This window comes from Haliotis rubra, unplaced genomic scaffold, assembly GCF_003918875.1.
Source record: "Haliotis rubra isolate DU_JTF1 unplaced genomic scaffold, ASM391887v1 Scf441, whole genome shotgun sequence".
Lineage (NCBI taxonomy): Eukaryota > Metazoa > Mollusca > Gastropoda > Lepetellida > Haliotidae > Haliotis > Haliotis rubra.
The window spans coordinates 454644-466875 of NW_025767126.1; the positions used below are offsets into that span (position 1 = coordinate 454644).

Here is a 12232-nt window from a genome sequence, read left to right on the forward strand (position 1 = left end):
CCCAACTACACTGGGAAAACTGGGGAATATTGCAAGACCCTTACGCCTCCAACATTCTTCAACACGGATTTCAGATCCCTCTACAGGCTAAGCCTCCGCTGACAATCAAACCCCCAAGTTCGATTTACAAGCTTAACAACTACCAAAGATAAGAGAGGCTGTTTCATCACTCCTATCCAAACAGGCCATAGAAGTAATAGATCAAGCAAACGCCGAACCAGGTTTCTACTCCCCAGTTTTCCTAGTTCCCAAGAAAAACTCCACGGAGAAATACAGACTCATCTACAACATGAGCTTTTTCAACAAGAACTATCTACGAAACCACCGGTTTCAAGATGATACATTTACCTCAGTTACGCCAGATGATTCGGCCCTATGGACTACATGGGCAGCATAGATCTACAGGATGCCTACCTGCACATCCCCATTCATCCCGATTCCAGGAAATACCTACGATTTACTCTAGAAGGGCTACATTACCAGTGGAAAGTACTTCCCATTCGAATATCATCAGCCCCTGGCTATTCACGAGGATAACGAAAACCGATTATCAAATTTCTACATCGCCAAGGGCTACGAGCGCTTTTACCTCGACGACGGGATACAAGTAGATCAAGATCCACTGCGCCTCAAACTACAGTTAAATTACATCATAAAGCTACTAACACAACTAGGTTGGTTAGTAAACTTACGCAAGTCGGACCTAGTACCATCGCAAGACCTGCAGTTCCTAGGTATTCGATTCATCACAAATCGCAAACCGTATTATGGTACCAGAAGACCGCTGGCTCAAGATACAGCAGACCATTCCACCAGCTCTACTCTCTCCGCTACCACTGCGACAATGGCAGAGCCTACTAGGTCTTCTCACATCAGCCCAAGACATGACTGTCACAGGCAGATTACAGTTACGCCCCCTACAGGTCTCATCAACGACATCTCAACGATGTACAACCATTCAGTCTACCAAACATCTCAGACCGCATCTACTATGGTGGACCAAGAAATCGAATGTCTGCGAAGGGATTTGTTTAGCAGAGCAGGAATACAAAACCCATCTGTATGTAGACGCTGTTACTCCAAGGTTGGGGAGCTCATCTCACCAACCACACGATATCAGGGTTATGGAATCAGCAAGAATGCAAACTCCATATAAACAGTCTAGAAATGAAAGCTGTAATCAACGCCATTCTACATTGGAGCACATTTCTACAAAATGCGCCACTTAATGATCCATACAGACAATTCGACAGTGGCGTTTCTACATAAACAAGCAAGGCTCAACGAGATCGATGAACCTTTTGAACCTAAGCTTTCAACTGTTCGATTTAATACAAGATCTAAATCTACATGTCAGAGCAGTGCACATTCCCGAGCCAGAAATATACTAGCAGACGCCTCTCGGCCTCATCTACCATCACCGACAGAGTGGATGATCAACAGGGAAATTTTTGCACAGATAATCAAGCAATTAGGAGCCGCTAATAGACCTATTCGCCACGCCGATTCAACAATCAGCTACCGACATTCGTGGTCACCAGTCCCAGACCCCAAGCTTGGGCAACGGACGCCTAAGTCTATCATGGAAGGCCTCACGCGCGACGCTTCACGCCAGCAATAATACCTCAAGTATTACAGAAAATCAGACAAACACAGAGCCTACAACTCACTTTGGTCGCTACTACTGGTCGGCCAGAACGTGGTTTCCCATACTAATTCAAGAAATCGGTCAACCAACACTGGAGCTACCCAAGCCGCAAAACCTGTTAATTCATCCTCACACCAAACAAGTGCACGGAAACCCAGCAATGTTCCAACTACACGCATGGACTGTATACAAATGTGTTTTAAACAAGAGAGGATATTCTGCCAGGGCGGCAAAAGCAGTCACGCTTTGTTTTACGCTACTCAACTCGTGAACTTGTACCGACGACAAGTGGCACAGTTTCAAAATTATGCAACAAAGAAAGGGTTTACAGCAAGAGAGGCTTCACAACCTCAAGTGGCAGACTATTTGTGTTACCTACGCCAAAACAAACATTTAAAAGGTTCAACGATATCAACATATCTTGCCGCTTTAGTTCTGTAATCACCATGAGAACGGGTGTCAAATTGACAAGATCTCCAGAGTTACTGGCCTTACTACGAAGCTTTCCGATTGAGGACCAAAAGCGAAGTTCCACGCCAGCTTGGGATCTGAATGTAGTGTTACAACACCTCACGAAAGTGAGGTCTATGAACCTTTGGAATCGACAAACTTTGAATTTCTCTCACAGAAAACACTGTTTCTGCTATCGCTAGCCACAGCAGCAAGAATGTCTGAAATTCACGCCTGGATTACGAGAGGATACAGTTTGATGACAATCATAACACAGCACTCCTCGGATTAAGATGGGATTTCATCGCGAAAAATCAACTGCCAGGTCAACCAGACAGATTATTCCACATCCCGGCGCTTATCCTCTATTCTCGATCACAAGATACACAAGACCTATCACTGTGTCCGTAAGAGCCAAAGTTTTATTTACGACGATCCAAAACAAGGAGAAGATTTCTCAAACGCTTATTCATCCCCTTATCGCCACTTAATCAAACAGAAGTGTCACGGACCACAATATCTATTTGGATAAGGACTGTCATTCTCCTCAGCGCCTACAAGGCAGCAGGCTTGGACCCACCAACAGCATCAAATCCACATGAGATCAGGGCACTGGCCTCTACCCTCTACTCTACACGTAACTGTTCCTTGAACACGATTATGGAAGGATGCTATTGGAAATCTAACATGGTATTTGCTAATCACTACCTGAGAGACATCACTACAGAAGATGTCTCTGGCATTCACCATTTCGACCACTGGTCCTCGCCAGCAACTGACAGTCCCTCGTGAGGGCTTAAAATATTATCCTCACAAGATTAATATGTATTTTATACATACTCATCTAGCTTATAACTCTAATGGAGTTTTAGGGCTATGTATATATGTTCAGCTTAAGTATTCAACCTTAAGCATATACTTTGGTATAGTCAATTTCAGTGCCTCTATCAGAGTCACCTATATATATATATATAATTTATATGTATTGTTCAATATATTCATAATGTAATTCCCTTTAATGGCTTTATATAACCTATGGTTTTCTTTATACAGGAAACATCCTAAATCTAAGCCTTCATGAAGTTCCCTGTGAGGGGATATTACAGTATATCTATACAAAATCACTAATTATAAATCCAAAGTATTCTGTTACCCACCTCCTGCTCGAGGATGCTACAAGCAAAAGAGCATGAGTCAGGATAAGGAAAAATATGTAATTTTTAGAGTAAAATTGATATTTTATACTTATCCTGACTCATGAGGTTAGCCCTCCCATCCTCCCCACATAACACTTTGGATTTCCCTGTAAATTCAAGTGTTGGGCTCGCTAAATCAGGAGAGAGTGGAGCACATGGCCAGAGGGTGGCGACACCTTTCCCGCCAGGGGAAGCAAAGGGGAGCAACTCGTGGTGAGTACCAATTAGTGATTTTATTTTGAAGGGAGCTTCAAATAAGGAGATACAAGTGTTCCACTATGTTCGCAAGAAGAAGAAGACAAGCAAAAGAGCATGAGTCAGGATAAGTATAAAATATCAATTTTACTCTAAAAATTACATTTATTTTGTTGGTCATGGACCCAAAAGAAGACACAGTACTGTCAGTGGAGGCACTGTGCCTCGATTGAGATGGAGAGTGTTGTACACGGACATAGTTGCAAAAGAAGGACATCACTCAGGTACAACATTCATTGATAACAGCCAACCAATACACACAGCATATCAAAGAATCGCTGGATCATGGATGAGAGCAGAGATGGATGGTATGTTAGTCAAATCTCACTGGATATGTGCTATAGCAATCTCGTTGGAGATGCAACATCACTGTACTTTAGATGCCAGATGCCAGACAGAACCAAACCAAATCATTTGTGTTATCTGTAGATACTGCCCTTGAAAGTTCTCCTGAGGTGCTAGCTTTGAAGGCCCAGAGTGCCATAGTGTAATATCAGTGAAATGCCACGATCTGATGATCCTGTGGTATTATGGGTAAATGTGGCTGTATATGATTCAAGACCATGGTCACAACATAAGAAGCTCCATCGCAGGGCCCATCTCTCTCAGGGCTTCATTCAAAATTCAAGCTCATTCCCAGTGTGGCATCTGTCTCATCTTGCAAGCTATCCCAGACAGTCTGCATAAGAGTATAAGAATGGTATCACTGTGAGGAGCTTCATTCATATTGCAAGCTCCATCCCAGTGTGTGACATCTTCTCTGTCTGAAGCATAGAGAGTGCCAAGATTATGGTATCACTGTGAGGAGCTTCATTCATATTGCAAGCTCCATCCCAGTGTGTGACATCTTCTCTGTCTGAAGCATAGAGAGTGCCAAGATTATGGTATCACTGTGAGGAGCATCATTCATATTGCAAGCTCCATCCAAGTGTGTGACATCTTCTCTCCTTACAGTATAGAGAGTGCAAAGAATATAGTACCACTGTGAGGAGCTTCACCACCTTGAAGATCAACATCAGTATGGATAAAACAATCTGGTCTGCAACTGAAGGGCTGAACATGGTTGTGTTACCATCGATCCAGTTCCATCTAGCACAGCGAGTTGTATGTTGTGTGAAGCTGCTAGCGTCTACATTCCTAGAAAGAGAGCATATGGTCTATTGTGTTCTGTAATGAATGTGCTCCCATTTTGTCAGTCGTGCTCCACTTCAGTGTTCAAACATTAGTTCTCCAGCAAATAGTAGCCAAATGAATCCATGTCAATTCCTAATATATGATAAAAAGATGATATCTATCTCAAGGCTTGATTTAGTGTTTTGTTACTTGCACTGGTGCAACCCAATATTACAATTTTGGCAACCCAGTTATTAGTCTAACTTCCAGATATTAGTCAACTTGCACCACATTGCATATTGTAGTAAAAGCAGTGCAACTGGAATTTGGCTGGTGCAACCAGGTTTTTATTGTAGGTTGCACCTGGTGCAAGAAGGTTAACATCTCTAAAATCGAGCCCTGATTATATTCTTTGAGTATACACACATATCAAGACACCAATTATTTGTACTTTATGAATGTCTGCTAGTCTGTAGAAAGAGTTTCAAGAATGTTTTGTAATATTCTAATCAATAAAGATGGTGCATTTATATATTTCACCAGAATGAGAATTAGTTCACTTACATGAACAACACTTTCACAGTGGTCTTAACAGCAGACATCCCTAAAGGCTTTGATATTATAAATATGTATTTTTTTTGTTAATATTGCCATGACAATGGGCACAAAACAATTTGGTTTTGCTATAACCAAGCACCAAGAGTAACATTCCTGGCCCAGAACCAACAAGCTGTTCAGTGAGTGAGGGGGAGTAAGAATATATAGCTGTGTTTATACTTAAAGGAGACACACCTAAACCTGTGAACTGATGCAGCACAGTTTTCTATGAAGAGTTATGTCCCTTAGCACTGCTAGGACCTGTTGATCCTATTGCAGACTTAAATGTTAATGAGAGTATGTGACACCATACCTGTAACTACTGCTTTCCACAAAGCTGAAAAAATCTTTGAATCATGATTTGGGGTTTCCTCATATATGTGTCAAACTCAGAATAATAATCATGGCCAACTCAATTGCTCCTGCCAGATGCTAATAGCTGCAAAATTTGCGGCATTAAACAATTTTCACTCCCTGCCAGAGGCGAAAAAATGTAATCTTGTTTGCTGTTTCAACATCTCATCTCTTTGTCCAAGCACACACTATGCGTTATGTTACCCCTTGATCTCCATTGAGAGATCTTATTGCTGAGATCATCACAGATCTGTGGTAAGGTAGTGTTTCAATAACAGTAGTTGGGCTAAGATCACTTCCTGTGCCAAACTCTTTGTCATATTTCGAAGATATCACATATCAATCTTATTTATGTTACAAACTGTACCAGATATTCAGGTAGTTTTGAGAACAATTTAGATTGTATGAACATCTGGCAATTCTTTAATGATATGCTTGTAGTTTCCAAATGACATTTTGGTGAAACATATTTACAGAAAAATATTTTTTAGCTGCGAATAAAATCTTTTTCTCATATTTTGAAGGTTTCTATACACTGATGCATATCACAGAAAATGGAAAAACATTATGTTGTAGGAGTTATGTAATTTTTCATTCTAACTTTCACTCAAATAATTTCTGGTATCACTTTCTGTAGTTTTTGGATAACTATCAGCATTACATGTCTATGAATACCTCGCTACAACTATATGAAGTATACATATTTGTTGGTGTTACTTAAAGTCTGTTGCACTCGCCTGTCATAAATTGAGAATGTCTTTTAATTGGTCTAGTGGTGATTGCTTCTTGCAAGTTTGACCAGATAAATTATGTAACATGAAGTGAAATATGATTATGTGCTTTACACAGTGTTTATTATACCCAAAGTAACATATTGTAAGCCCTCACATCCGAGGGCTCAAAACATGTGCAACTGTTATTTGTTTGTATTGTACTGAATACCCCCACATGTGAGGTTTTAGTCATGTTGGACCTACAAGACTTCATAAAAAATGTCAAATTAGCTTTGAAGTTATTTGGTATGTAAATTTTTCCAAATGAAATGTATTTCCTCTATTGTAAACATGCAGCGTGAACATGTCATATATATCTGTTAGCATGTTTCAATCCTAAGTATCAAAGTTAATGTAAAGGTTGATTTCAGTGAGTTTATATATTGAATCTTGTCAACTGTATACCTTCAGTACTGAGCCTACACTAGCTTGAGAGAGTTAGTGAGTGAACTTGGGTTGGATGTCACTTTGTACATTATTCTAGCCATATTAATGGCAGTGGCACAAAGGTTAGGGTTCACATGTTGTACCCATGTGCAGAACCAAACCCAGATCTTTGGTGAGGCAGATCTACAACCAAGCTACTCAACCATTGTTTACATCAAGGACACTTTGACCCGTGAAGGTCCAGGTTAGAATTGATCTTCAGTAACCCATGCTTGTCGTAAGAGGCGACTAATGGGATCGGGTAGTCAGGCTCGCTGACTGGGTTTACTCATGTCATCATATCCCAACAGCTTAGATCGATGTTTGTGCTGTTGATCCCTGGATTGTATGGTCTAGACTCAATTATTTACAGACCGCCACCATTTAGCTGGAATATTGCTGAGTGTGGCATAAAACTGAACTCACTCACTCACTCAAGGACACTTTCCATAGTGCTCACATCTACAGCCAACATCTTTCTGTTAAAAAGTGTGATATTTTTCGGTTTCAGCTACTGAATTAAAACAAACTCACTGTACCAGGGAGGGATTGCACTATCAAGGGATTGGATGAACTTAATGATATAAGAAAATATTGATAAAAGTTTGCTCTTCTTGGATACTAATATTAGACTAGCCCAGTGGGTAAGTGTTTTCTCTTCCAGCCTTTGACCCAGGTTTGATTCTGAATATGGGCACATTGTTTATCATCCATTATTGGTGTCTACTCTCTTAACATTGGTTGAATATTGCAAAGAGGCATACAAATCATTCACTCACTCACTCACTCATATCGTAGATATTGTTTAGAAGTGTTGAGTGCTGAGGACCTATGCACTGGCCAGACATGCTGATGCATCTTGGTTCAGTTTGAAGATGTGTGAGCACTCTTGTTGAATCTTTGTGGTACATGACTGTTCCTGAAACTATTGTGCAATATACAGTTTCCATGTAAATCTGTTTAGTGGAAGACGAGATTGTAAAATATCACCTTTTCCCTTCAAAATAATTGTTTGAAGCTTTAACAGAGTTTGTTCAGGAATGAGAAGAAAATGGCATTATGCTTAGGAATGTACCAAGAAAGTCATGATGCTTGTTAAGCTGTTTCAGCTTGTCAGTTCATCCTGTCAATTTACTTGTCGGTTCTTGAATAGTATTTGTATTTTTTGTCCCCCAAATTGAAACTTTGATTGTACATCAGCTGAATCTCAGTATTTGAGGATACCGTGGGCATATGTGACAATACTGGTCAAGTGTCGTGAGTGTTGTAGTGGAAACATGTATGAAATGTGGTAGCTTTTGCACATTTTATATGTAAAATTGCTCTCAGTTTTAGATGTTTAAAAATTCCAGTTCCTTTGATATTTTTAATGAGTATTATAGTGGTTGTTTGAAAGTATCTGTTGGACAAATAGACACAAAAGAAAGTACCAAACTGCATTCTAGAATTGTGCATCCCAGTAACCATGGTAATAGATTAGTGAACAAACTGATTTCACAGTTCCATTGGGAATTAACACCCGGTGTGGATAAAAATCAAATTATTTTCAAAAATGATTAAACACTGTGCTACATGTTAGTATACAACTAATATGGGTGATTCTGTCTTAAATGAGAATTTAGCGACATAATCAAACCACCTTAATGATGATCTCGTCCTCTGGATATGTCACCTGTTGTTTCCTGGCCATCTCTGTAGTGGTAGATCAAAAATTGATTTGAGATTATTGATAGAAGTAATCCATTAACCAGACATTTTGAAAAGTTTTGTTGCTCATGTTGATATTCTTGTCTGACGTGACCCTTGTTAATCTGTCAATGGGACACCTTCTGTTATTTTAGTTTTACATGTACCAGAAGTGTCTAATTTCGTACAAAAACGGTGCTTGTTTGTGTTGATATTTTGTTGATTTTACTATTAAAAACAGGAAATTAGAGGAATCTTTGAGATATAAACTCTTATTGTCAACAAGCAGTTGCAAATGTGTGATTTCATACACATTCAGAGACATAGAAATGTAAAATCTCATACATGCCCCTAATCGAGCAGCGTGAAATGAGTGCATACGATTCAGTTTTTGTATTACACCTGCCCCTAACCGAGCATGAAATGAGTGCATATGATTCAGTTTTTGTATTACACCTGCCCCTAACCAAGCGTGAAATGAGTGCATATGATTCATTTTTTGTATTACACCTGCCCCTCACCGAGCGTGAAATGAGTCCATATGATTCAGTTTTCGTATTACACAGAGTTCTCATATATCATCATATTAACCTTGTATGAAAGTTATCGCTGTCACTCTATACCTCGTTTCCATTTATGAAAATTAGTCAGGTGATAATTATTACCGTATTCACCATATAAAACAACCTACCGGTATGTACCTGGTACGCCAGTCTAACTTCTTGGTCAATCTGTAACTGATATGTGAAGCCCATATCTGGCGTATCCTGCCAAGATATTGCTGGAATATTGCTGAAAGTGTAAAACACGACTCACTCCCATTATGAGTGCCCACTACCAAGACCAAAACTATTTTGTTTATATTCCAGATTTTGTACAGAAAGCAAAGGGGTATTTTATTGCCTTGTACCTTAAAAACGTTTCAGTTTCCACAAGGCTTTAGCTAGCTTGTTCACAATCAACCAATCTCTGAAAACAAATTTAACTCAATGGTTTTATTAAGCATTCCTTCCTTTGTCAATATTCAGAGCAAGCAAGGTGTTGACAGTGGGGAATGTGGGTAATTTACTTAAAAGAATTAGTGTGTTATTTTAATTTTTTTTAAGTATTTAAGGGGAGGTTATGGGGAATGGAGTGCAATGTTTTTTTGGTTTTTGGGTTGTAAACTCAATAACTATACAAGCATGTTTGTTATTTCTAATCTCCATGGATACAGTACATGTACAAGTGAAATATGTTCCACATTCTCTCAGCAGGTTTGATGGACCAGAAACCAATCACTTTATTCAATCTCTAGAGAAGTCCTAGCAGATGAGCTACAAGTTAAATATATTTGTAAACTTCTTTTATTGGCATTCTAGAAGTTGAGGAGATGAAGAATGAGGACAATTTTATGGTTATACAACTTCTTTATTCAGTATAGGCAACATTACGACAGATTCTAATGTCGAAACGTCGCCTATACAGAATAAGGAAGTTGTATATCCATAAATATTGTCTTTATTCTATATGTAAACCTTATGCCTGATCATAGGGAATATTTGTTATCATCATTTAATATATCAAAACCAAAATTATACCATTTTCATCCTTGTTTTCATATTTACAGATTATTTTGATATTATACTAACCATACTAGTCACAAGTATTCAAGTTTTTATTGTATATTTTATACTTATGTAAATTGACTGAGTTTATATACAGGAGTTTATATAACTACACTAAACGTATACACCCTTTTTGTACATGATTTGCAAATAAGCATTTCAATATACATGTTGTTTTCACATTACCATGTATGGAAGAGCTAGCTCATATTGAGATTGACACTCTACAGGTAACAGTCAGTCTAATATTTTGATATTTGTGTATGGCATATGTATTGTCAAAAATGTGAGTTCCTGAAAATTTGCTCCGGTATTTTGCCGGTGTTGATTACTGAAGTGGATTATACACAATTTGGAAATTTATTCCAATATCTATGACATCTTAGGTGTTGTGAGGTAGGATTTACTTGATGTGATTGCTGTACCTTAACGCTGCTTTAAGTTATTAATTCGGTTGTCATTTTCACATAATATTGTGCACATTTGCCATGCTCCTGTATTTCCTAAGAACTTCGAAACAAACAATCGCAATCAGGTTTGATTAATTACCTGATAACAAAGGCAATGGGGTAGCCTAGTGGTTAAAGATGACACGAGTTTGATTCCCCATTTGGGTACAATGCCTGAAGCAGATTTCTCATGTTCCTCTCAATTATATTGCTGGATTAGCACTAAAAGCAGCATAAAACTATACTATTTTGATAATACTTTCCTGAATTGTTTTCTACATTTGGGCCCAGTTTCACAATTCCATCATGGTGTAAGGGTGATCATGATGTAAGAAGTAGATTTCTGGTGTTCCTCTCAATGAAGTTGCTGGCATATTGCTAAAAGCAGTATTAAACTATACTATTTTGATAATACTATCCTGAATTGTTTTCTAAATTTGGGCCCAGTTTCACAATGCTGTCATGGCATAACACTGACTGACTGACTGAGTTTAGTTTTACGCCGCTTTTAGCAATATTCCAGCAATATCACGGCGGGGGACACCAGAAATGGGCTTAACACATTGTGCCCATGTGGGGAATCGAACCCGAGCCTTCGGCGTGACGAGTCAACGCTTTAACCACTAGGCTACCCCACCCCCCTCATGGCATAACAGTGGTCATGGATGTAACAAGCTTAATACTTTTTCTTTCAGATTTTCTCAGCAAAACCCCACCAATCTCAAATGAATTTAATGTAGATGTAGAGTATATTCTACATATTTTTGTTTGAAGGATGTAGAATGGGTATTTTGACAAATGTGCATGAACTGGGAATGGCGTTCCAGTAGTTGAATGACCTTGTGTATTATATAGCATGGCTAGCAGGTCAAGATGGCAAGGTCAAGCTGGCATACATGGAATTCAGTTGATTTCTGTGATCAAACAAATATGTAAATAAAACTCTTCATACTGTCTTGGAGTCTTGTATGTTTTATTATTGCACACAGCTGTTAACAATGTCAAAATGGTGTAGGCACTGTCCTTGAGACTGGAGACATGGTCAATACATGTTCAGTCTACTTGATCTACCACACAAAGTATCTAGTTGTAAATTTGTAGATGATTCATGAAAATACAATTAATGAATATTTCATGTTTCTGAGCAGCCAATCTGATTCAAGCAGGACTGCCTTGCTGGTGTAGAGGGTAGACTGTCTGCTCGGTTCGAAGCCCAGATGGATCATACCAAAAAACACTGAAATATGGTTCTTTTTGTTACCCTGTTTGGCAGTGGGACTTAAGGGGACATAACAACTGCTGCATAGCATCTTAGTGGTCCAGCGGTGGGGTAGCCTAGTGGTTAAAGCGTTCGCTTGTCACGCCGAAGACCCAGGTTTGATTCCCAACATGGGTACGATGTGTGAAGCCCATTTCTGGTGTCCCCCGCCATGATATTGCTGGAATATTGCTAAAAGCGGCATAAACTGAACTCACTCACTCACCCATTTAAAAAGCCAGCAGGTACACATGCACATGGCCACACCCTGCCCACTGGACTGTAACACCTGTACACAAACCAGGTTGGCTGACGTTTGTACTGGTCACAAAGCAGTGGCATTGCATTGAACTCTTTTGAAATAAAAAAAAATCACTGTACATGTTTACTGTCAGCCACCATCACCATGATCTTGATGCA

The 12232-nt window shown here is 39.1% G+C and overlaps 1 protein-coding gene across 1 annotated transcript in view; it reads left to right on the top strand.

The window, feature by feature from the left end:
- The window catches only part of LOC124289437 (disheveled-associated activator of morphogenesis 2-like), a 128418-nt gene that overhangs the window by 116000 nt on the left and 186 nt on the right, over positions 1-12232 (top strand).